At 33.2% G+C, this 25,334-nt stretch overlaps 1 protein-coding gene across 3 annotated transcripts in view; it reads left to right on the forward strand.

The window, feature by feature from the left end:
• The window catches only part of LOC126733599 (DNA repair protein REV1), a 243,002-nt gene that overhangs the window by 30,391 nt on the left and 187,277 nt on the right, over nucleotides 1–25,334 (forward strand). The window lies entirely within an intron of this gene.

The following is a 25,334-nucleotide window of genomic DNA, read 5'->3' on the forward strand; positions in this document are numbered from 1 at the left end:
TATTGGTGCATTAGAGACGCCAAATGGCATACGTAGAAACTCAAACTGTCCATCTTGTGTGACAAAAGCTGTTTTATTTATTGAGTTTTGTGCCATTTTAATTTGATAATAGCCTTGGCTCAAATCCAGACTTGCAAAATATTTTTTTCCTCTTAAGTAGTTTATCTGGTCTTCTATGTGATTTAAAGGGTATCTATCTTTAATAGTCTGGGAATTTAATTTGCGAAAATCGACACATAGGCGATGATCGCCATTTTTCTTTTTTACAAGTACAGCAGGACTAGCGAAAGCAGAATTTGAAGGTCTTATTATGTTATTTTCTAATAGATCTTGGACTTTTGATCTTATAATGGCTTTATCAGTTTCTGAGTATCTATACGGGCGATAAAAAATCGGTTCCGTCTTTTCTAAGTTAATTTCGAACTCAATTAAATCTGTTACACCCAATTCAGAGGTGTTTTTAGCAAAGCAGTCTTGGAATTTTGTTAAAAGTTTAAAGAATTGAGATTTTTCTATTTTATTCAATACATTTTCATTAAATTTTACTTCTGCTATATTTAAAGACTTAACAGATTGGATTTCTAGGATTTTAGATTAATTTGCAGGGAAATTAATTGAAAATGCACGCCCCAAAATTATGCCTTGCTGCATACATAGTTTTTGTGAACAATTATAATTGTACTTTGTGACTTTTTGTTTCCAAAAGGAAAAGCAGAATTAAAATTTACTTTTAATGATTTTTCTATAAACTCCCAAGTACATTTTGTAGATTTTAATTTGGGTAATATTGAAATAATTGTGGGACAACCCATAATTAATCACAAAGAGGTTTTATTAACAATTCAGGGAAATTCATTTCAAATACAAAAATATACAGGCAAAACTAAAATTCCGATAATTTTAAGGGATGATGTTCAAATCGCACCACATTCTGCTTTAAATGTGCCTGTAGAAATAAACACAAATGACACATTATTGTTTTCTACTACGACGCATAGTAATAAAAATGAAATAATAATAATTATTAATGACTACCATCGAATTTTGATTTTTGTTTAGTAAACAGCTGAGAATGGAATATTTTTCATTTTTATTACTATGCGTCGTAGTAGAAAACAATAATGTGTCATTTGTGTTTATTTCTACAGGCACATTTAAAGCAGAATGTGGTTCGATTTGAACATCATCCCTTAAAATTATCGGAATTTTAGTTTTGCCTGTATATTTTTGTATTTGAAATGAATTTCCCTGAATTGTTAATAAAACCTCTTTGTGATTAATTATGGGTTGTCCCACAATTATTTCAATATTACCCAAATTAAAATCTACAAAATGTACTTGGGAGTTTATAGAAAAATCATTAAAAGTAAATTTTAATTCTGCTTTTCCTTTTGGAAACAAAAAGTCACCTCCGAACCCTTTAATTACAATATCGGAAGTTTTTAGGAAAATATCTGTAAACTTATTTAAAAGTGAAAGTCGTGCTACATTTAGCTCACTTCCCGTGTCTAAATATGCTCGACATGGTACATTATTAATTATAATATTAAAAATAAAATTTTTATTTTTTACTGACCTTTTTAGCAAATGTACCTTGGAACTCTTGAGGTGCCAACAATCCTCCCTTAGATGTCCCAGTTTTTGACAATGCGTTTACTGCTTAGTAGCCCTCCTATCATATGGCGTTTTGTCCGAAGATGGTCCCGCCTTGTTGGTCTCCTTGTTGAAATAACAATTGCGGGCTTGGTGTCCTGGTTTTTTACAAATTGGACAAACGATGTTTTCTTTCTTAAAGATTTGACCTTTAATTTCAATTTTTTCTGGTCCCTCTTTGTCGAGCTTACACAAAAAACCACGAAAGAATTCATCAGGCGTTTTAAAATTTGCTGACTTTGCAGTATCCTGATGTTCTGGTGGCAACCCGTCAATAATGCAAGAAACCGCATTGGTGTCCGAGCTATCACAATTTCTAATCAGCATACATTTAGAATAATAATAATGAAGCATACTTTCCTTTGCTAACTTCTTTCTGTCCAGCATTTTTTTTAAGTTGTCTACAAAATATGCATGAGATGGAAATGCATTTAAAATCGCCTCCTTCCATTCATCCCATGTTTTGTTGTAATCTGACAACCCATTGTACCAAATTTTGGCCATACCTGTTAGCTTGGCTTGCAAGAAGTATGATTTTTTTAAATCAGTCCAACTATAAATTAAAGCCAATTGTTCAATTTTATTTATCCACGTAACCGCGTTTATATCAGCGGCTTCCGGATTGAAATTCGGCACCAACTCACAATGAGAAAAATTTTCCGAACTTCCCGGCGAATTCTGCGGTATCACTACTGCATTATTTAACGGCGCACTATTACCCGGAATTATTTGCATTTTTTTAATGAGGGCACGTACTTTTTTTGAAATCACACATTTTAACACGTAGGGTTATACCACTTCTGATATGTTACGAGGGTTTTTAATATTAAACAACGGAAAGCGTTCATCAAAGATTTTATTTGTCACCCAAAATTTTAGACAAGCTGCGACTTATCTTCCGATAATTTATCGCGTATATCTGATCCCGTTTCGGGTTTCGAGAGAGTGAAATATTTTACCTGACCTAAGCATAACAAAAATGTAGAAAAAGATTAACATTGGTGACTAACGGAATTTATGCAAAATAAATGATATACTGTATGTGCAGATATTAGTAAATAATATTATGATTATTATTAGTATTTATAATAATCATTGTAAGAAAGAATATTAATATGTATAAATATATATCTAACAATAATGATATATATACATGTACATAAATATATATGATATACATGTAAGAAAACACCAAGTTTTAATTAAATTATGATTTAATAAAACGAAAAATCTTAAAATAAAACAGAACAAATTTCTCTTCAGAAATAATGCGTCGCAGACGCTGTCTAAAATTCGAATATCCCCTTTTCTTTTTAATAGCAAAACTCTTACTTAAAACTTAAAACTAACACAAACACTCCGCATCCATAAATCGTCATCATAAAGGGTCCCATAATGTCAAATAAATAAAGGTAATGGCTCGGGTGACGATTTCATGAAGAGGGCCCTATTGAGTTTCGAATCTAGCTGGTCTGGCACGGAATATATTCTCACACGGCCAATCCTGACACTCAATTCGTTCTCGAATTGAAACAAATATCCAATGTTAACCTGGAACAACAAAACAAACGCCAGCCAAATTTTGCCAAAGTTATTTTGGTTTAAACTATTTAGTGTGGAAGCATATTATATGACACAAAAATACAAGAACTTCGTCTTTCTTTTTAACATTCTTTTTCAAATTCCTTTTTAATAAAAATTTCTTTTTAACATAGCGTGAAAGCTTTCAATGTTACAGCAACATCAGTGTGAAGCATAAGCTCTTAACGTAATTCAAACATTGTTGTAAAGCGTTAAGGCTTTCAACATAATTCGCAAAGCGTAAAAGCTTTCAACATTTCTTTTAAAATTGCTCTGAATACATCTGGTTTGATTGCTTTGTATTGTTTCAACATAATTCGCAAAGCGTACGAGCTTTCAACATCATAAAAACACTAATGCAAAGCGTAAAAGCTTTCAACATAATTCGCAAAGCGTACAAGCTATCAACGTTATAAAAACACTAATGCAAAGCGTAAAAGCTTCCAACACAAAATAAAATAAAGCAAATACTGAAATATTAACTTGTCAAACCAATTTGCTTCCACATATCAAAAACAAAAAAAAAATAATATTTTCCAATTACCTAAAATAAACAAGCAGAAGAAGTAATAATATATCTCAACATTCTGAAAGTTCGCCTGGCCAAACTCGGATCATGTCTCTAGCAATAACTCTTTTTCGATTAGTTGACAGATTTTTTAACTCAAACCTGTCATTCGGCAAAATAGAAATAACTTCAAATGGACCTTCGTATTTCTTGTCCAACTTTGCTAAATGACTGTCACCCGACGGATGAAAGACAAGATCGCCGATTGAGATTTCTTTATTGAGCCTTTTTGTTTTGTCAAATAAACTTTTTGCATAATCCGCCTGTTTTCTCATACGTTCGTATACCAGTTGCCGATCTTTCTCTAAACTCGCCGATGCATTAATTAAAGGGAGAGACTCAGTTAGGGTTCGTACATCGCCATTACTACCTTCTAGCCCAGTTAGTAAATAAATTGGTGAAAATCCCGTAGTTTTTTGTACCGTCGTGTTTAAAGTGGTTTGCAACTTTATAACATGCTTTGACCATTCGGACTTAATTTCAATTTCTGTGCGTAATAAATTCAAAACAGTGCCCACATACCTTTCTACCTGGCCATTACCCCGTGGTGTACCCTTAGCAATTAAGTGTTGACGTACGCCCAATTCTAACAACATCTGTTTTACAGACTTGTCCGTAAAATTAGTGCCTCGATCACAAATCAAAGTTTTTGTGACACTGAACATACTTAAATACAATTTAAGAGCGGCACTTGTCTCGGGGCCAGAAAGGGATTTAAGCGGCACTAAGAAAATGTATTTTGTAAAGGAATCAATGATGAGTAATAAATGTTTAAACCCCTCGATAGACATAGGAAACGGACCCACACAATCAGCATGCACTGTCTGAAAAGGAATCGGTTTTTTGTCAATGGGATGTAGTTTGGTATGTTTGGGACCGGTGTGACCTTTACCCACTAAACATTTTAGACAATGATCACAATATTTCTTCACAAATTTTGCCATTTTTGGAAACCAAAAGAAATGATTTATCTTTGCGAATGTCTTATCAGGACCGATGTGGCATTGTTCGTCATGAAACAAACGTAATAATCCTAGACGGCTACCTTTAGGGACAAAAGCACGATATACAGGAGGAATCTGGTTGGGGTTTATTTTTCTAAAAAGAATTCCATTTTGAGAAAAACAATCGTGGGTCAATTTACCATCTTTTAATTTTTCTAAAATATCTTGAGTCTCTGGGTTACGATTTTGAGCTTTTCTTAACCAATTTTCAGTATCAATAGTATTTACAGCTACACTTTTTTCTATTAAGCCTATAGGATTTCTACTAAAGTAATCAGCATGTTGTAAAAATTGACCTTTTCGATACTCGATATCAAAATTAAAACATTGCAAATAGAGCCACCATCTAGCTACTCTAGGAATAAGTTCCTTTTTATTTTTTTGACAGTTTAAGGGAGTTACAATAAGTTATTAATTTAAAATGAATTCCCAATAAATAGACGCGAAAATGTTTAATGGCATAATAAGCAGCTAGGGTTTCAAGTTCATAAGAATGGTATTTAGATTCCTCATTAGAGGTGTGTTTCGAAAAATAAGAAATTACTTTTAACTGTTTATTTTCGTGACGCTGAAACAGTATCGCGCCGAAGCCGACAGAGCTAGCATCGGTGTGAAGTTCTGTTTCTAAGCTTGGGTCAAAAAATGATAATAACGGCCTTTGGCTCAAGAAAGCGCAAACATAGTTTTTTGCTATTTTTTGATCATCACCCCAAATAAATTTTTCATTATTTTTCGTTAGTTTGGTTATACATGCCGTACGAGAAGACAACTCGGGTATAAATTTGCGAAAATAGTTTGCTAGTCCCATAAACTGCCTAACTTGTTTAACATTTCTTGGATCAGCTGCTTTTAAAAGCGCTTCTACCTTAGCCTTCCCTGGTCTAACCCCTTTTTCGGAAATTTCCTGTTCCAAATATTCCAGTTGATTTTGAAAAAAGTTACATTTTTTTAGATTTAAAGAAAATCCAGCTAAAGAGAGTGAATTTAACACACGGTCTAATTTTTCTAGTCCTTCAATGACAGTTACAGAGGGAATTAAAACGTCATCTAAATAAACTAATGCATCCTTGTCTTTTAAGTCACCCAGTGCCTTGGATATAGCACGCTGGAATACCGCGGGAGCATTGGCCAAGCCAAAGGGCATCCGCAAATACTCATAATAGCCATCTGGGGTCACAAAAGCGGTTTTTTCAATAGAATCAGTAGCAATTGGTATCTAATGAAAACCAGATGCCATGTCCAACGTTGTAAAAAATTTATTACCCTTTAAATTATCAATCTGATCCTGTATTAACGGCAAGGGAAACCTTTCCTTTTGTGTGTTTTTATTAAGTACCCTAAAATCAACACACATTCGCGCGGACCCATTTTTTTTTATAAACAAGGACTATTGGACTGGCGTATGGTGAATGGCTCTCGCGAATTATTTTGTTTTTAAGTAAGTCTTGTACTATTATTTTTACTTTTTCTCTTTCACATAATGGCATTCTATAAGGACGAAAATTTATAATCGTATCGTCGTTTAGTTTAATATTTAATTCAGCAGTAGTAATAGCAGCTACTGAATTTCCCTGCGTAATATTTTGTTTATATTTAGAAAGTAAAGTTATTAAATTTTGCAACTCGATACCAGTTAATGGTGTGTTAATGGTTTCTGAGGATATTAATAATTGATTAATGGTTTTTGGAATTAAATTACTGTTATTATTCAAAAACAATCGAGTTCCGGTGTGATCTGTGCGTATTTCTAGATCTGTGTAATTAAATAAATCTCTTCCGACTATAGCATCAGGGCCAATTGTGGAATCGTCGACAAGATAAAAAGAAATTTCGAATGCAGTGCCATTATTTTCTAATCTCAATTCAGTTTTACTATTAGCAAAAATTATATTATTCCCTATGCCCTTCATAGTAATAAGGCAAGGTTCTAAATGACAGTTTAGCTTATTTGCGATTTTTTGGGACAATAAGCTACATTCCGCACCTGTATCTATCAAGCAGTTTACCTCCAAACCTTGGATAAAAAATTTCGTACAAAATTCCTTGTCCAAGTTGATAGAAAAATAATTAACTTGGGAAGTCGAGGGTCGCTGGGATTCTTTTTTAAAACATTTTGATTCAGAATGTTCGCGTTTTTTACAATAGTTGCAAATAAGTTTAGATTTATTTGCTAATTTTATATGGTCATTATAAGATTTATTTTCTATAGCTTGTCTCTTAAATTGATTATTCTGACAATGGCGGCTGATATGCCCAGTTTGGTTACAGTTGTTTGAATAATTACATTTCTTTGAATTATTGTCAAATTGATTTTTAAAATGAAAAGGAAAACTTCTTTTTTGGCCTCTTTTATGAGAAAAATTACCCGGGCTAGATTTATTATAATCACTTAAAAGAATTAGTAATCCACTAACTGAGTCTAGGTTGCTATTAAAAGCAGCGGTTCTGACATGAATGTCTTTGATATCACCAATGACAATTTCTAATAACTGACTATCAGTTAGATTAAAATCTAGAGAATTTAAAAGAATAATTTTTTTTCTGGCATACTCACAGTACGAGGTAGCGTCATTGCTGGTGTACAAACAGGCTCTTCGCAACTTTTCGCTTAGATTTCTCTTGGCCGGATAAAGACTACATAACTCAGTCCTAAAGTCCTCCCAGGTTCGCTGTAACGGCTTCCAAGTCGACAACCAGTCCCTTGCTTCTCCAGCCAACCCACTCGAACCTCTGGCAAGTAACTCATGATTAGACCACTTAAAAGTTTCACCTAATTTTTCCAATTCGTTACACCACCTTACCGCACCGTCATCGTCATTTCCCGGATTAAATGTCGGAATGTCCACTAACGTCGACACAGCACTTTTGTTTTCATCTATAAGCGCTTTTAGAGAGTCGGTTAAAATTTTCGCGAATTCATCCATAATTCTTGTATCCACAAGACGCGATTAAGTTTTTCTTTTATTTTACTGATTTAAAGCCGTCCACGAAAACAATATCGAACAACAAGTGGTACTTTTAGTAAGCCGATCCCACTTCTGATGTAAGAAAACACCGAGTTTTAATTAAATTATGATTTCGGCCACCCTACTTTTTGGTCGTCCTCGACTTCCTTTTATTTTCTCTGAAAACAATAAAATATCATTTCAATTTATATAAGCATTTTGTCTTTTGTCTCTTTTTTTTTTCTATGAGCATTCAGATTTTGTTTTGTTGGTTTTATGCTCCCATTAGAGCTCTGTTTTTTTTTATGCCCATAAAGGCGTTTTTAGTTTATTTTTATTATTTTAGTTTTATGCTCCCATTAGAGCTCTATTTTTTTTTTAATTTTTTTTTTTTTTTTTTTTTTTTATCCCTCTAACAAATCTAAAAGTTCATCTGTACTATTTATTGAACTATCCGAATCGGATTGTTCCCAAACTCCACCAATATATACTTTTAGCTGATCCACCGGGACAGTTACTGAGTACTTCTTATACCCTTTCATGCCCTTTAAAGCAGAAATTGTATATCTGTCATTTGAATGGACTTTGCTAATTTTATATGGGCCTCCATATTTAAGACCCGTTTTTTTATATACATCTGTGTTTGCGGTTCCTGAACCAGCCCACAGTACTAGATCGCCCACTTTATAGGATTTTGCAGGTTTTCTTTTAGAATCAAAAATTCGTTTCATTTTTAATGCCTGTTTATCCATGTTTTTTTTTGCAATTTGCGAATCTTGTGTTCTGTTTACCTTTGGATTGGTACAGTCTAAAGCAGGATGTTTAAGTTGGTCAAACCCAAACATTAATTTGTGAGGAGACATTCCTGTACTCGAATTTATGGAGTTATTAATACCCCATACCACATCCGGTAAAACTAAACACCATTCGCTTTCATCAGATATACTTGTATTAATGGCAGTTAAAGTTAGGTTATACCTTTCCACTTGACCATTTGATCTGGGTGAAGCTACAGCATTTAAAATGTGTTGAAATTTGTATTCTTGAGAAAAGTCTTTAAACTGTTTACTTTTGAAAGCCTTTCCGCAATCTGAAACAATTCTTTTAGGCACAGAAAATAAACTAAAAAGGTCTTTTAAATGTTTTATTGTTTCACCCGATTGAACGGTTTTTGATGGTCTTGCAAATAAATATTTAGAGTATGAGTCAACTACCATTAATATGTAAGAATATCCACCTACACTTTTTGTATATGGGCCTAGATGGTCAATATGCCATGTGTGTAAAGGCTGATTTGGTTTGTCAATTGGGAAAAGAAAACCCTCTTTTCTTCCGTATTGACCCCGTTTATATGCACAGTCTAGACAGGCAAAAACATATTTTTTTATAAATTTTGTCATTCCTTTAAACCAAAATGTACTTTTAATTAGTGACTCACATTTTTTATAGCCTAAATGGCCAATATCATCATGGTATTTCCGCAGAATATTAAATCTTGCAGATTTAGGAATGACAACTTTTTCTTTTTTATCTGCGGTTTTCCTATAAAGTCTGTGATCTTTTATAACATATGTATTTTTTGTTTGTTTGTCACAATCGTGAGATTTTAATTTTTTGTAAATTAGATTTAATGCCGGATCTTGCAATTGAATGCTTAGGAACCAATCTTGTGTTCCAATAGTTAGGATATTATTAGATGCAGGGATATTTCGACTAAGTGCGTCGACGTGGAGCATTTTGTTTCCAGGGCGATGATTTATTTCAAAATCATAATCCTGTATGCTTAACCACCATCGAGCAATTCGAGGAAGTAAGTCGCGTTTTGTAAATGTAGAGCGCACTGCAGCGCAATCAGTGATAACGGTAAAATGTATCCCTGCCAAATAAATATGGAACCTTTTGATTGACTCGACTACAGCTAATGTTTCGAGTTCATAAGAATGAAAAACTTTTTCGTCTCTGCTAGTGGCTCTACTAAAATACATGACTGGTTTAAAAAGACCCTCGTGGTTTTGTAATAAAATACCCGCTACACCCGATGAGCTTGCATCGGTATGAAGCTGAGTTTCTAGACTTGGGTCATAAATAGTTAGAATTGGTCTGGAGGTTAATAACATTTTAATTTTGTTAAAAGCATTTTCTTGTGCTTCCGACCAAGTCCATGCAGCATCTTTTTTTAATAAATCGGTTAGAGGACAAATTATCATTGCATGATTTTTAATAAATTTCCTAAAATACGAACTTAGTCCCAAAAATTGGCGTACTTGATGCAATGTTTGGGGTTTTGGAAAATTTGCTACAGCATTTATTTTATGTTGACCCGGTTTAATTCCCTCTAAACTGATTTCGTAACCTAAATAATTTATGCATGTTTCAAAGAAATAACATTTTTCTATATTTAACTTTAAATTTGCGCTTTTCAAAATTTCCAATACCATTTTTAAAATTTCTAAAAGCTCTTGAACTGTTTCAGCGGAGAGTAAAATGTCATATATATATATGCTGATTTTACCCTTTAACCAGACAAAAAGATTATTGATTAGTCGCTGAAATGTTATTGGTGCATTAGAGACGCCAAATGGCATACGTAGAAACTCAAACTGTCCATCTTGTGTGACAAAAGCTGTTTTATTTATTGAGTTTTGTGCCATTTTAATTTGATAATAGCCTTGGCTCAAATCCAGACTTGCAAAATATTTTTTTCCTCTTAAGTAGTTTATCTGGTCTTCTATGTGATTTAAAGGGTATCTATCTTTAATAGTCTGGGAATTTAATTTGCGAAAATCGACACATAGGCGATGATCGCCATTTTTCTTTTTTACAAGTACAGCAGGACTAGCGAAAGCAGAATTTGAAGGTCTTATTATGTTATTTTCTAATAGATCTTGGACTTTTGATCTTATAATGGCTTTATCAGTTTCTGAGTATCTATACGGGCGATAAAAAATCGGTTCCGTCTTTTCTAAGTTAATTTCGAACTCAATTAAATCTGTTACACCCAATTCAGAGGTGTTTTTAGCAAAGCAGTCTTGGAATTTTGTTAAAAGTTTAAAGAATTGAGATTTTTCTATTTTATTCAATACATTTTCATTAAATTTTACTTCTGCTATATTTAGACTTAACAAATTGGTTTTCTAGGATTTTAGAGTAATTTGCAGGGAAATTAATTGAAAATGCACGCCCCAAAATTATGCCTTGCTGCATACATAGTTTTTGTGAACAATTATAATTGTACTTTGTGACTTTTTGTTTCCAAAAGGAAAAGCAGAATTAAAATTTACTTTTAATGATTTTTCTATAAACTCCCAAGTACATTTTGTAGATTTTAATTTGGTTAATATTGAAATAATTGTGGGACAACCCATAATTAATCACAAAGAGGTTTTATTAACAATTCAGGGAAATTCATTTCAAATACAAAAATATACAGGCAAAACTAAAATTCCGATAATTTTAAGGGATGATGTTCAAATCGAACCACATTCTGCTTTAAATGTGCCTGTAGAAATAAACACAAATGACACATTATTGTTTTCTACTACGACGCATAGTAATAAAAATGAAATAATAATAATTATTAATGACTACCATCGAGTTTTGATTTTTGTTTAGTAAACAGCTGAGAATGGAATATTTTACAATAATGATATACATACATGTGTTTATAAATAATTAAATATTAATAACAGGACGTAACAATATATAAATTTCTGTAAACTTGTTGAATTGTCCCTTATTACAAACTATAAAATTTGAATAGTATAGCAAACAACACAATTATTATTATATAGGGTGTCTTCTTTCAAATAGTCAAAATTGCTACAGTATATACAAGAACCATAAAAAAGAAGTTTTTTCCCTTTGTATTAAACGCGATTTAAATGATTTTTTTAGGTTTTATTAAATGATAGGTGGTGAGGCAACTTTTTGAGGAATTGCCAAGTAATTTGACTTGTCCAGAGACGGACTTGCAGCACATGCACGTTAATTTTTTTTATAAAAAAACAAGTACGGAGTTTTGTTCTAGGTTCACAAAACAAAATTTTAAAAAAGAATTTTATTTCAACTAACAGCAAGTACAGTTACAAAAATGACTGCTGAAACTTAATTGTTCCTTTATTTATAAGTTTAAAGTGATTATGTGGCATACACTAACCTAAGCAAAATATAACAATGTAATTATTATATTTAGAGGGTGTAACTCCTCCCCTATAAAATGAAAGCATATCCTGAAGGGTATGATTTCAAATTGAATTCCTAAATTAAAATGTTAATATAAAATATATTACGAATTCAATCAACTAAATAAAATTCAATAATAATAGTAAACAAACTTATCCTAAAATGTAATAAACACATAAGCGAATAGTATAAAACAATAATTAAGATAATAATATAATATTATTATCTTAATTATTGATAAATAAATCGAACTTTAAAAGACACTTTGATTTTGAGCACTTTCATTTGATTGTTTCGGTTTACCCACTTTGATATAACACTTCTTGAAAAGTAAATACAAAAGTCCAAAAATTGCACATACGTAGATCAAAATTGTCCAAAAACTCGTTCTGTCGAGGTACACAGGGGATGCCATTTCTTGAAGGTTTTCTGCTTGGTTTCTTAACTCCTGTTGGATGTCATCAGTGGCTTTTAGGTTGACAAGTTTCAGGTCTATCGAGGGTGGATTGAAAATAGGTCTCTCTTGAGTAGCTTTCGTCCAGTTGAGGGATGGAAGACTAACTTTTTGGTAAGTTAGATCTGAAGTTTCATAGGCCTCGAATACCATAGAGTTGACTAGAACCATACATTCTTGCGGGACTTCCAATAGGTAGGAACCCTTAAGTAGCTGACTGGATTCGGCGTTGCCACATTTGGTTTTGGCAACGATGTTGGTAGGGGTAGTTATTGCCCATTTACTGTCAACGATCGGCGTAACGTGTACGTCATGCAGATGAACTGAAAAGGGTCGACAAGTGGTGGCATTTGACCTTAGGGTGAGTAGCTGCACCGCACATGGACGGTGGTCCTCTATAATTCGAACATGGGTGTCTTTACATAGATAGTGGTTCGATTGGATTTCCAGGCATTTTCCGTCTTGGTAGAAGTACCGTTCATCACTTAGTGACAGATATTGTTTATAAGGTAGATTAACAAGAAAGGATTGATTATTAGGTACTGGTAATTCAACTAGATTGTAATACTGGAAAATATTTTTATAAACTAGTGGTAGCTCGAAAATAAAAGTTATTTGGAAATCCTTTACAAAACTTTTAACTTCTATTAACTTTTCTAAGGTCAATAAGTTTTCAGAATTCGCCGTTATTGGTAATCGGTCATTGTTGTGTAGATGTTCATTTGTTTCTTTTATTTTTTTCAATAGTTCATCTGGATCTATTATTGCATTATGTAAAATATTAACTTTTGAGAATGTCAAAGCTACTTCGATTTTATCTAAAACATTATAAATCGATTGATATATTGATGTTATTTGGGTTGTTATGGTAAAGATCCTTAAATATTCATGTAGTTTAAGATTATGAAGATCATTTCTTTCGATAGACTCTTCTATTTGAAAAATTTTTGTCTTTAATACTTGTTCGTTATGAGTGATATTTGAAATAATATCTTTAAACTTATTTATTGCTTTATCCAACAAAGAGATTCGATTAAGAGCATCGACTTTTAATTTGTTTTGGTTAACCTTTAACATTTGAATATTTTGATCAATTATTTTAGCATCTTCTTGATCTAAGTTTCCTGTTATACTTTTTATAAAAGATCCTAATGGATTAAAAATACCTCGTTTTTGTCTTTGATGAAAAGCGTATGGAAATATTTGATTTAACAAAGTAAAAATACGTTTTTCCATACTGTACATTGGGATTAAAGAATTAAAATATTCTTGGTGGAAATCATCATTGCTAGTTAATTGGGATGAAAGTGTTTTAGTATGGTTTTTTATGCAATTAAACTCGTCAATTATTAGTTGTAAGTCTATAGTCTAAATGACCAGTGGTTTGTCACTAGTTGTGTTGTGCCTAATTTGAGGTCCAGGTCCATCTGTAATTACAGAGACTATTTTAGTCTCATTTAGATGAACTACTTCTTTCTTTTTATTTTTTGGGTGTTCAATTTCTATTTTGCTATTTTCTAAAACCTGTGTGATTTTAAAAGGTCCTAAATAACGGTTTTTAATTTCCCCAGATCTTTTATTGATCTTCTTATATACAGTAGCACCTATTTGAGGTTTAATTATGTTTTTCGATTGATTAACTTTATCGATTATTTTCTGTTTTAACGCGGTTGATTCGTTCGCGATTTTGTCATATAATAATTGGGTTTTGTTTTTATGACTATGTACAGGGTCTTTCCCCATATATTGACCCTCCCCTACAGGGGTAATGCGAAAAGTAAAAAAAAAAATTTTTAATACAAACCTTTTGGGGTTTTACTTTAAATTTTTGAATCCGATGTCAACATTTTTTTTTTCGTTTAGAAACGTCAAATTTTGACAGATGATCAGTTTTTTCTTATGAAACACCCTGTATATGACTTCATAGTTAAAAAGGGCCGAATTTTCTGATTTCAAATATATATAGTTTAACTATGTTTTATTAAACCGTTTCAAGAATATCGGGCTCCAAACTTTAAAAAAAAAAATATATTGAAGATCTCGGTAAGCGCTGCATTGTTATTGTGTGGCGTTTTTTTTAAGATAAATGAATTGAGTAGAAACAATAAAAACAGCAGATTTATTATTACTAAGGTGATATTTAGCATCTTTCTGTTGCCAAGGATACATTATTTTAACAATTGTTAAACTTTAATTTAGACGTAATTATAACTATAACTGCTCTATATGACCACCACCATTATCAATACAGTTTATATAATCCTGTTCAATTTTGTATATTGTATTCCTTATAAATTGTCTATGATTTTGATTGATATGATCTATCGCGGTAATAATTTTTCTGCGGAGCTCCTCGACATTTTCAGTTCTCTGTTCGTAAACTTTATTTTGCAGGTAACCCCACAGAAATAAATCAAGAGGTGTCAGGTCTGGACTGTTTGGGGGCCAACGAATTGGCCCAGTTCGTCCAATCCACAGGTTATATCTTTCATTTAAAAATCTCAAAACAGGTAACAAATTATGCGATGGGGTACCATCTTGATGCCAAACTGTTTGCTCATATTGCCTTATGGGTAGATCTTCAGGTTTAGCTTCAATTTGATAAGTAAGCATCTCTAGGTATCTCTCTCCCGTCAAGTTGCCGTTATAAAAAATAGGTCCTATGACCTGGTCATTTAAATTTCACACCATACATGTAGAGATTGCCGCCCTTGAAACTTAATTTCCCTTGATATTCGGGGGTTTAGTCTTGACCAAAAGCGAACATTTTTTCGATTGTAAATGCCCGCGGTTGTAAAGATGCTCACGTCGGTCCACAAATTTTTTTAAAAAAAGTTATTATCTTCTTCTTTTAGCACTAGCATCTCTTGACAAAATTCCACCAATTTGACCAATTTGAGGGAGGCAAAGGCCCGAACATGATAGCGTAGATCTAAATGTATTAAAAAATTAGTAAAAACTTACCTACCTTCGAAATATAGCAAAGTATGTAATTCTTCTTCTGGATCGACAAGAACTGTCCGACGTTTTCTTCGTAGAGTTTTCCTGATGCAAAATGCTCGTTCTATATTTTTAAACGTATTTTTTGCCGGAATGGCACGTAAAGGAAAGGTTCGACGATATTCCTCTCTGGCGGCATTTGCGTTAATATTATTTTTATAAAATATACGGACGATGTCACATTTTTCTTCATCACTGTACGGCATTTTTTAACATTTATGGGTCAACCAACAAGAAATGACAATATCATCTGAATGATTTGTTTTTTAATAAATGTCAAACAATAACACTGCAGCGCTTACCAAGATCTTCAATATATTATTTTTTTAAAGTTTGGAGCCCGATATCTCTGAAACGGTTTAATAAAACATAGTTAAACTATATATATTTGAAATCAGAAAATTCGGCTCTTTTTAACTATGAAGTCATGTACAGGGTGTTCTATAAGAAAAAATTGATCACCTGTCAAAATTTGACGTTTCTAAACGAAAAAAAAAATTTTCACATCGGATTCAAAAATTGAAAGTAAAACCCAAAAAGTATTGTATTAAATTTTTTTTGTAACTTTTCGCATTACCCCTGTAGGGGGGGATCAATATATGGGGAAAGACCCTGTACATATTCAGTATATACATGTGATGCTACTAAATTCATTGGGTCTCTGCTATCTGTATGACCATGTACTAGTTCAAAGGGGCTGAAATGAGTACTTGAATGAATTGTGCTATTATAAGCAATTATAGCATAAGGCATTAAAATTGAAACGTCACTATTAGGGTCTGTTTGTCTTAATAAGCGTATATGTTCTATAAGAGTCGAATGTAAACGTTCTACTGGGGAATTAGACTCATGATGGTTAGGGGTTATAAAATGTTTTTGGATGTTATGGGCTTTTAATAATTCTTTTACAACTACGTTTTTAAATTCTGAGCCATTGTCAGAAACAATAAGTTTAGGTACACCTATAAACGAAAAGAATTTTACAAGTTGCTCACTACATGATAACGCATTTCCATGATAAGGCAATGCTTGAGCAAATTTCGAAAATTTGGCAATAAATGTTAAAAACTTTGTGTTTCCTATCATAAAGGTGTCAATATGTACGATCTTAAATGGCTTGCTCGGGGTTTCTGTTAAGACAAGGGGTTCATCAGGGGGTTTTCTATTATACTTTGCTCTTTGGCAATGTACACATTGATTAATATAGTCTGTTACTTCCCTTTTCATTGATTTCCAATAATAATTAGCTTTAAGTAATTTAATGGTTTCATCTATACCTCGGTGGTTAGTTTTACCTTCGTGCATATATTTAATCATGCGAATTCTTTCATCTTTTTCCACATTATTTACAAGTTTTGTACATTCAATTAGTTTAAAGTTTTGAAAGTGGTTTATTAAGGCTTGTTGAAAGAATTTTCTTAGTTCTTCTGAAAAGAAATAAATGTAAGAGGGTGTGTTAAATATTCCTTTAGAAATTTTATTATTTGGGTCATATCAGTTGGAAGAGTTGCATGAATGATTTTATTGCCATCAAAGATTTCATGATCAACTTTAACATATGACGTATAAGGTGATTTTTTAATAATAAATTGATAGAGTTTATTATTAATTATTTCATCCAATAGGGTCATAGAGACATAATTTTGGTCTGCATTGGTTGTATGTACAGTTTGATTATTTTCAGGTGGGTCATTTTCGGGTAAATTATCGATCAATAAGTCTACATTCTCATTTGGTTGAGGTTGATTTATGATTGGTCTTGGGGGTTGAATCTGATGTTAGACAGAATTCTAATTTTTTCAGATTTTGGGTTTTCCAAATCTTTTAGAGTATTTGTTACAGATTCTGGGTCAAGTGCATTGGGGTCGAATTGGTTTACATCGTTTAAAAACTCAGCTATGTCAATGTAACCTGGGTTATTTATATTGGACTGTGTCTCTATCGCGTTTAAAGAAATTCGAGAAAGAGCGTCTGCGTTGGTATTCAAAAGTCTTCTTCTAATTTGCATTTCCAGCGCTACTTAGTAGAAGTTTACTATTTGGTTCTTTTAAGTTTGTAAGCCACACTAAAGGTCGACGGTCTGTGTAAATTGTGAATTTTTGACCGTATAAATATGGTCTAAAGTATTTACATGCCCATACGATTCCTAAAAGTTCCTTTTCGATTATACTATAACGTTGTTCGGTTTTGTTTAAAGTTCTTGACGCGTATGCAATAGGAAGGTCGTTTGGTACCGTCCCTTGAAATAAAACCGCACCTAACGCTACGTTAGAGGCGTCCGTAGTTAAAATAAACGGTTTGGAAAAATCCGGGTACTTTAAGATGGGGGCATTAATTAATAAATTTTTTAAGTGATCAAATGCTTTTAAAAAGATGGGTGAATGTTCAACCTTAGCATTTTTCTTTAAACAAGATGTCAATGGTTTACATATTTTAGCAAAGTCTTTAATGAAACGTCGGTAATAGCCTGCTAATCCTAGGATTTAATGTCTTTCTGGGTTTTAGGAATGGGAAAGTTTTTTACGGCGTTTACTTTTTCAGAATTTGGCTTTACTCCGTCTTTAGTTATTTGGTGTCCTAAATAAGCGACTTCTGTATGTAAAAATTCACTTTTATCTAATTGAATTTTAAAGTTTGCCTGCCTAAGTCTTTCAGAAACTGATTTTAGTCTATTTATGTGTTCTTGTAATGATGTTGAAAATATGATGATGTCATCCATATAAATGACACAAATTTCGTTTTGAAATCCGCGCAAAACATTGTTCATAACTCTTTGAAAAGAAGAGGGCGCATTTTTTAGTCCAAAAGGCGTTCTTTTAAATTCGTAATGTCCGGTATCTGTGGAGAAAGCTGTTTTTTGTGTGTCATTAGGGTCCATTTCTATTTGATGGAACCCATTTTTCAAGTCTAATGTCGTAAAATATTTTGATTTCCCTAGCTTGTCTAATATGTCAGAAATATTGGGTAAAGGAAATTTATCGTCAATTGTTTTTTCATTAAGGCGCCGATAGTCTATGACAATCCGCCATTTACGTTTACCTGTGGCGTCTAACTTTTTTGGAACTACCCAAATGGGGCTGCTCCATGGAGATATCGATTCTTGAATAACGCCATTATTAAGCATTTTATTTATCTGAGAATGAACTTCAGCTTTATGTACATATGGATAACGGTATGTTTTTGTAAAAATAGGGGTTTCGTTAGTCAAATTTATTTTATGCTTTATTCGATTGGTGAATGTTAAAGGAGTATTTTCACAGTAGAAAATATCTCGATATTCATAACATAAATCCCTAATTGTTTTATACTCTTCGGTGTTACAATGGTTAAGCCTTAAGTTTTTTAAATTAGCTTTTTGTATATTGTCCATATGTTCGTCAAGTTCGGTGTCTGTTTCCATTTTTTCTATAAAATTAAAATCAGGTTCGTGCAAAAGCTCTACTTTAATGGGTTCTAACAATGTGATCAAAATGTTTTTTTCAGATGAATTAACAATGGTAGTATATGCATAAGCGTTTTTTATGTTTACTAAAGCTTCGGGCATTTCTGCAGGTCCAAAATTAAAATAATGCATTAAGCCTACGCCTGAAAAATAATTAACTGGTATCTTGACTACCTGCTTTGTTCTCGCTGGTATAGAAATTTTACACGGTTTGCACTGATAAACTTGTCTCGGCGATAAATTGTGATTTCGAAAATGCAATGATAGGGTTGCACTTTGGGATTCAAGAGTTGAATTTTTAAAATTTATATTTGCTCTTATTTTTGTTAGAAAATCCATTCCTAACAATCCATCAAATTTCGGGGAAAAATCAAAAAGATAGAATTTATGATTTTCTTTTGAATTAAAAGACTTAAAAATGGGAATAAACATGACTTCATTATGCGTTGAAGTTGCATGTGCTGTTTTAACATTAAATTGTTCACGTTGTATAGAGTGGGGGTACATTTTATAGGCTAAATTGGGGCTGATAAAACTTTTTCCGCTACCTGTATCTATCAAAAATTTTGCATTAAGTTCTGGTAGATAAATTATTGGTAGGTCGGAGTTTGTGTCGGTATTTAATAAAATTATGTCCTGGTGTGGACTTCTGGGGTATCCGTAAAATTTTCGTTTGGTTGAAAATTATCGGGTTGGACATCATTATTTGAATTATTTACATATGATTGTTCGTAATCATAAAATGTTGGGTCATAGTCATAATAATTATTATAGTCATATTCTTGGGGATAATAGTCAACTTCGTCATAACCTTGGCTATTATTATAGTGACAGTTGACAGTGACAGTTGTTACTAGATTGGGGTGTCATTTTAGGGTTGGTTTGATTAGGTTCTTCATTGAGGGTAAATTTCGGGTTACCTTGAGTTTGAATGGCATTGTGAATTGCGGTATTTCCCAATGAAGTGTCCATGGGTTCTACTTTGTCTAAGTTATTAGTATAGGGTCTCACTACGGAGGAAGTTGCTGGGCGCTTGTTATTATGATTAAAATTGTTATAATTTCGATTACCGAAATTAAAATTATGTTGTGGTTGGCCATTAAACTGTGGTGGTCTAAATGGATAACCAGGGTGGAAATTTCTGTTTTGTATGTTAGGAAAACGGTTGTGGTTTTGTTGGCATCTATTGTGTGTTCTGAAGGGATTTGGAGTAGCGAAATGTCTCTGGTGGTTGTTAAATTGTTGCTGTTTAAATGGATTTGGGTTGTGATTAGATGTGTGGGCGTTTGAGTATGATGTTTGAGGTTGTGTTGGTTTAAATTCATAGTTTTTATTTTTATAGTTCGTAAAATTTTCTTCCTCTTGGGCTAGACTCATTGCCTCTTCAAGGGTATTTGGAGATTTTAATCTAACTACTAATTGCATATGATAATTAAGTCCGTTGATAAAACTTTTTAAGAGTTGGAATATTCAGCTATTTTTAAAAGTTTTATTTCTTTAGAGTCTGTTGAGACGTTAATTTTCGAGAATAGTATGCTTCGAATATCTTGAAGCCTTAACCCAAATTGTTGTGGTGTTTCGTTATTTTTAGGTCTACAACAGATGATTTCTTGAACAATACAATCAATCGATCTCTGATCCGCAAAAGTTGAAATAATTGATTGCTTTAGAAGCTCCCAGTTTGTAAGTTCTACTCTGGAGGCTACTAAGTCGGCGGCTCTGCCATTTAACTTATTGAAAACGGTGTCAAACAAACAAGTATTAATTGGGGCTATTAAATTTGTTGTATCTCTATGAGCCGTAAGAAAATTTTCACAAGCCGATATGAATCGATTTATTTGTTTTGGATTACCGTCAAAAGATGGTATGTTGTCAGCTTGGTATTTAATTAAATGGTAATTTGGTTCCGGCATTTTTAAAGTTTATAAAAATGTCAAAATAGACAAATAAAATCTACACAAAAATAAAAGTTAAATCAAAAAAAGGATTAGAATAACTCACGGTATCAAGTACATAAATTAAACTTAAATAAATTCAATACGTTCCTTTCTCGTTAAACACAAAATTAACAAAAAATCAAAAATCACTTACAGTGTTAAAACAAATAACTTCATAGGTACCAATAGGATGAGCGATGTGTGTCTCTCCCTGGAAAACTATCTATGAGGGTTGGACGATGCTTGTTCCTTACTTCACACCAATAGGACGAACTTCCCTGTCAATTTGGATTGGACGATGTTTGTTCTTGACCAAATGCGAATAGGTCGTGTCTTCCCTAGTCAGTTGAGCCCTTCTGCAACTACCGATCGCGAAATTTATTTCTTCAAAATTTCGAATACACCACGAATTGTTAAAACAAAAAGCTACGATTTTATTTGCTCGATGCAATTATCCCTCTTGGTGTATCCTACCGACTGTGCCAGTTTTGTTCTAGGTTCACAAAACAACATTTTAAAAAATAATTTTATTTCAACTAACAGCAAGTACAGTTACAAAAATGACTGCTGAAACTTAATTGTTCCTTTATTTATAAGTTTAAAGTGATTATGTGGCATAAACTAATCTAAGCAAAATATAACAATGTAATTATAATATTCAGAGGGTGTAACTACGGCACTGTTTTTTTGAAAAAAAAAAATTTTTTTTCTGAATATTTTCTTTATTTTTAACAAAACACAGCCCTTGCCTTTTGCGGTCCGACGCACCGTTTTGGTGCAAAAAAATAAAATCCATACCAGGGTTCTTTATTTTATTATTTTTATTTTTTTTTCCCGAAAATTTTAGGCAGATTTTCATGCTAATCTCTATAAAATAAATAATAATAATAACAAAGTGTGTATATGTTATGTTTAGTGTCGGTGCATACCTACTATCGTATTTTTACGGTATGGGAGTCACTTTTTTAGGAGATCGGATCGGAAATCAATTTTTGCAGAAGATCAAGATACCATACCCAATTGCAAATAATGTTGTCAGAGAGAATATTAGAGATCAGACAGAACTCTGGTTCCAGCACGATGGCTGTCCAGCGGATTTCGCTCGTACTCTCGTAAGGGCTTTCCTAGATCAGAACCTACAACAATAGGTGGATTGGTAGAGGTAGTCCAGTCCCTTGGCCAGCAAGGTCACCTGAACTGACATCATCTTTTTTTGTCTGGGGCGCCATGGAACAGCTTATCTACGCAACACCTGTAACCAACAAAGACGACCTAGTTGCTAGAGTTTTGGAGGCTGCGGACTTTCTGAAAAACGATCCAGGGGTCTTTGCTCGCGTACATCTTGGGTCAACAGGTGCAGAAAATGTGTGAAAATGCATGGAGGACACTTTGAGCATTTGGTTTGAATTATTTTTTATTGTTTAATTTGTTTTTTTTTTCTTTAAATTGTTCTTTTTAAGTTGCTTTTTATTTATTTTTATTTAAATTGTTAATTGTTTAGTTAAATTATTTATTTTTTATTGTAATGATAGTTAAGTTTTCGGTGTGACAAAAAAGTTTGAAAGGATCCTTGTATCGATTTTATTTTTTTGCACGAAACGATGCGTCGGAGCGCAAAAATGCAAGGAATTTGTTTTATTAAAAATAAACAAAATATATCGAAAAACAGTGGCGTATCTTGTTTTTCTTATAAAAAAATTAACATATACAGTATCGGACAAAATTAGAGAGACTTCTCTATTTGCCAACTCCAATTTTTTGTACTTGAAATAATATTAATATTTGTTAAGCAGTGTATACCGGAGTTGACAAGAATTCTATTATCAACAATTCATTTTTATAGCTCATGTTTACATTTATTTAAAGAATGTTTTTAACATTGATAAAAAATTACTGCGACAGAATTAAAGAGACTCATTTTGTATTTAGTTTCGCTGAAGTCGCGATTAGTTTAATTTCTGTTTATTAGTTTGAGAATATCATTAGCAATGCCTCGTGGTAAACATTATTCTATAGACCTAAAAGAAAAAATTATAGAAGCCTATAACTCAGGTCGCTCACAAAAATTAATAAAAGAGCAATTCAACGTCAGTAAACAAATGGTTTCCAGAACAATAAAAAATTATCAGCTCCGTGGAAGAGTGACAAACCTTAAAAGAGGTGGCCGCAAGAGAAAAACCTCAGTACTGCTGGACAGGAGAATTAAACGACTAAGTCAGAATAATCCGCGTCTATCTTCAACACAGATTTTGGCTGAATTGGAGGCGCCTGGGGTTTCTTCCAGGACTGTGCAGCGGCGATTAGTGGAGGCGGGGCTTCCTGGAAGGAGACCAGCAAAAAAACCCCATCTATCAAAAAAAAATTTAGCTGCTAGAATGTTATTTGCAACACGTCACTGTTACTGGACAGCTAAGGACTGGAATAAGGTTTTGTTTAGTGACGAGTCTAAATATAATATTTTTGGAAGTGATGGAGCGCAGTTCGTACATCGCCCAGCAAACAAAAGGCTTGATCCAAAATATGTTTCTGGTACTGTGAAGCACGGAGGTGGCAATTTAATGGTTTGGGGTTGTTTTTCGGGTTATGGAATGGGTCCTATCCACAAAATTGAGGGCACTATGGATAGATTTATGTATCGGACTATACTGGAAGATGTAATGTTGCCTTACGCCGAATGGGAAATGCCGCTAAGATTCACGTTCCAACACGATAACGACCCCAAACATACGGCCAAACTTGTGAAGGAATGGTTTTTGACTAACAAAATTCAAGTTTTAAAATGGCCACTGCAATCGCCGGACTTGAACCCAATTGAAAATCTTTGGGAGATTATAGAGAAAAAGATTCGCACTAAAAACATCGGGAATCGTGCTCAATTATTTGAAGAAATCGAGAATGCCTGGAAATCAATGGATCCGGCTGTAATTTCGAATCTCATTGGATCGATGCCGAATAGATGTGAAAAAGTTATCCAGAATAAAGGGTACTGGACAAAGTATTAGGTTAGTTTCATTAGTATAGGGTATAAATGTACTTTAAGGATAAGTCTCTCTAATTTTGTCGCAATTTTTTGCATTTTTTTATTTTTCCTAATAAATCTTGAGAAATGTTTTTTTTTAATTTATTTTAGTGCCTTTTTAAACTACTTCAAAACATAACATCCTTCAGCACAAAAAGAGGAATTTAATCATTTTTATCTTACATAAAAGACGTAAGTAGTCGAGTCTCTCTAATTTTGTCCGATACTGTATGTGCTGCAACTCCGTACCTGGGCAGGTCAAACTACCTGCAATTCCTTAAAAAGTTGCCTCACCACCTTATCATTAAAGCCTAAAAGTTTCATTCAAAATTTTTAATACAAAGGAAAAAAATCGATTTTTTTGAAAAATTTCAACACCCTGTATTTTGGAAACGAGGTACTTCTGACCATTGGTGTCTTATATCAAACTACTTCTTTATGGTTTCTGTATATACTCTAGCATTTTTGACCATTTGAAAGGGAACACTTTGTATAATAGTAGTAAAATCCAGCAATGTCTTAGGTTGTCAATAAATTATTTTAATTTGCTTTTAAACTTAATGTCTTTAATAGAAAATTGTTAGGCATAGTATAATTTGATTCTTCAGTGATAAACTGATTTCAGATTTATTTATTGTCAAGATGGCGCCCGTCGAGGATAATTCGGCGGACGCTAACGCGAAAAAATGGAAATATTGCAAGTCAAATGTGGAAAAAGTTATAACAAAAAGTATTTCTTGTAAGGGAGTTTATCATCAATCGTGCGCGTTGAGGATTACCGGGTTAGTGGTGTTTAGTGGAAGTAAAAACTTGGTAAACTGTGCAGTGTGTGCCAAGGCCACCCATGATGCCGAAGTCGCCAAAGCAGTAAATTATTAAAATCGCAAGAAGAAGCTTGCAAAGAAGAACAAAAAGAGCTTCAGAGAAAAATTGATGTTCTAGAGGAATTAGAGTCCCAAAAACATCTACAGAATGGCGGGAAAAATGGTATGACGTCATTGGAAAACGAATACCTCAAACGCAAGCTCGATATATTCAAGAAATTACCACAAACCTTGGAATATACAGTTGACCTACAGAAGTCTGTAATATCGGCGTATGAAGGAAATTCGACGATGCCGATAAGGAGAATCCAACATAACCAAAAGGTAAATAAAACCAATGCCCCCTTCAACCCCAAATTCCACCCCCGCAAATCCGTAAATCTAGCTGTTAACGTCAACAGTACTATTTATACCAACGTGGACGTTGAAAAACTTAAGCCAAGCACCCATGGCAAGCGACACAGTGGAACTCTGTTGGGGTAGTTCAAATGCCCCATTTGTGACAAGCCCGTCAAATGTCACAAAAACTTCCACGCTGTCATTGTCACTGGGACAAGGAGGGAAAACGGCAACCAGCAACAAAATGGGGGCCCACAAAACGATGTCGTCCAAATTTTATATCTTCAAAAGTTGTTGGGGCGGCTATACTGGAGGCGAAGTCATATAATATAGTAAAAAATATCCGGCAATTGAGTGAAGTAAATAATGGCAGTAATGGTCAGTGG

This window comes from Anthonomus grandis, chromosome 2 (assembly GCF_022605725.1).
Source record: "Anthonomus grandis grandis chromosome 2, icAntGran1.3, whole genome shotgun sequence".
Taxonomy (NCBI): Eukaryota; Metazoa; Arthropoda; class Insecta; order Coleoptera; family Curculionidae; genus Anthonomus; species Anthonomus grandis.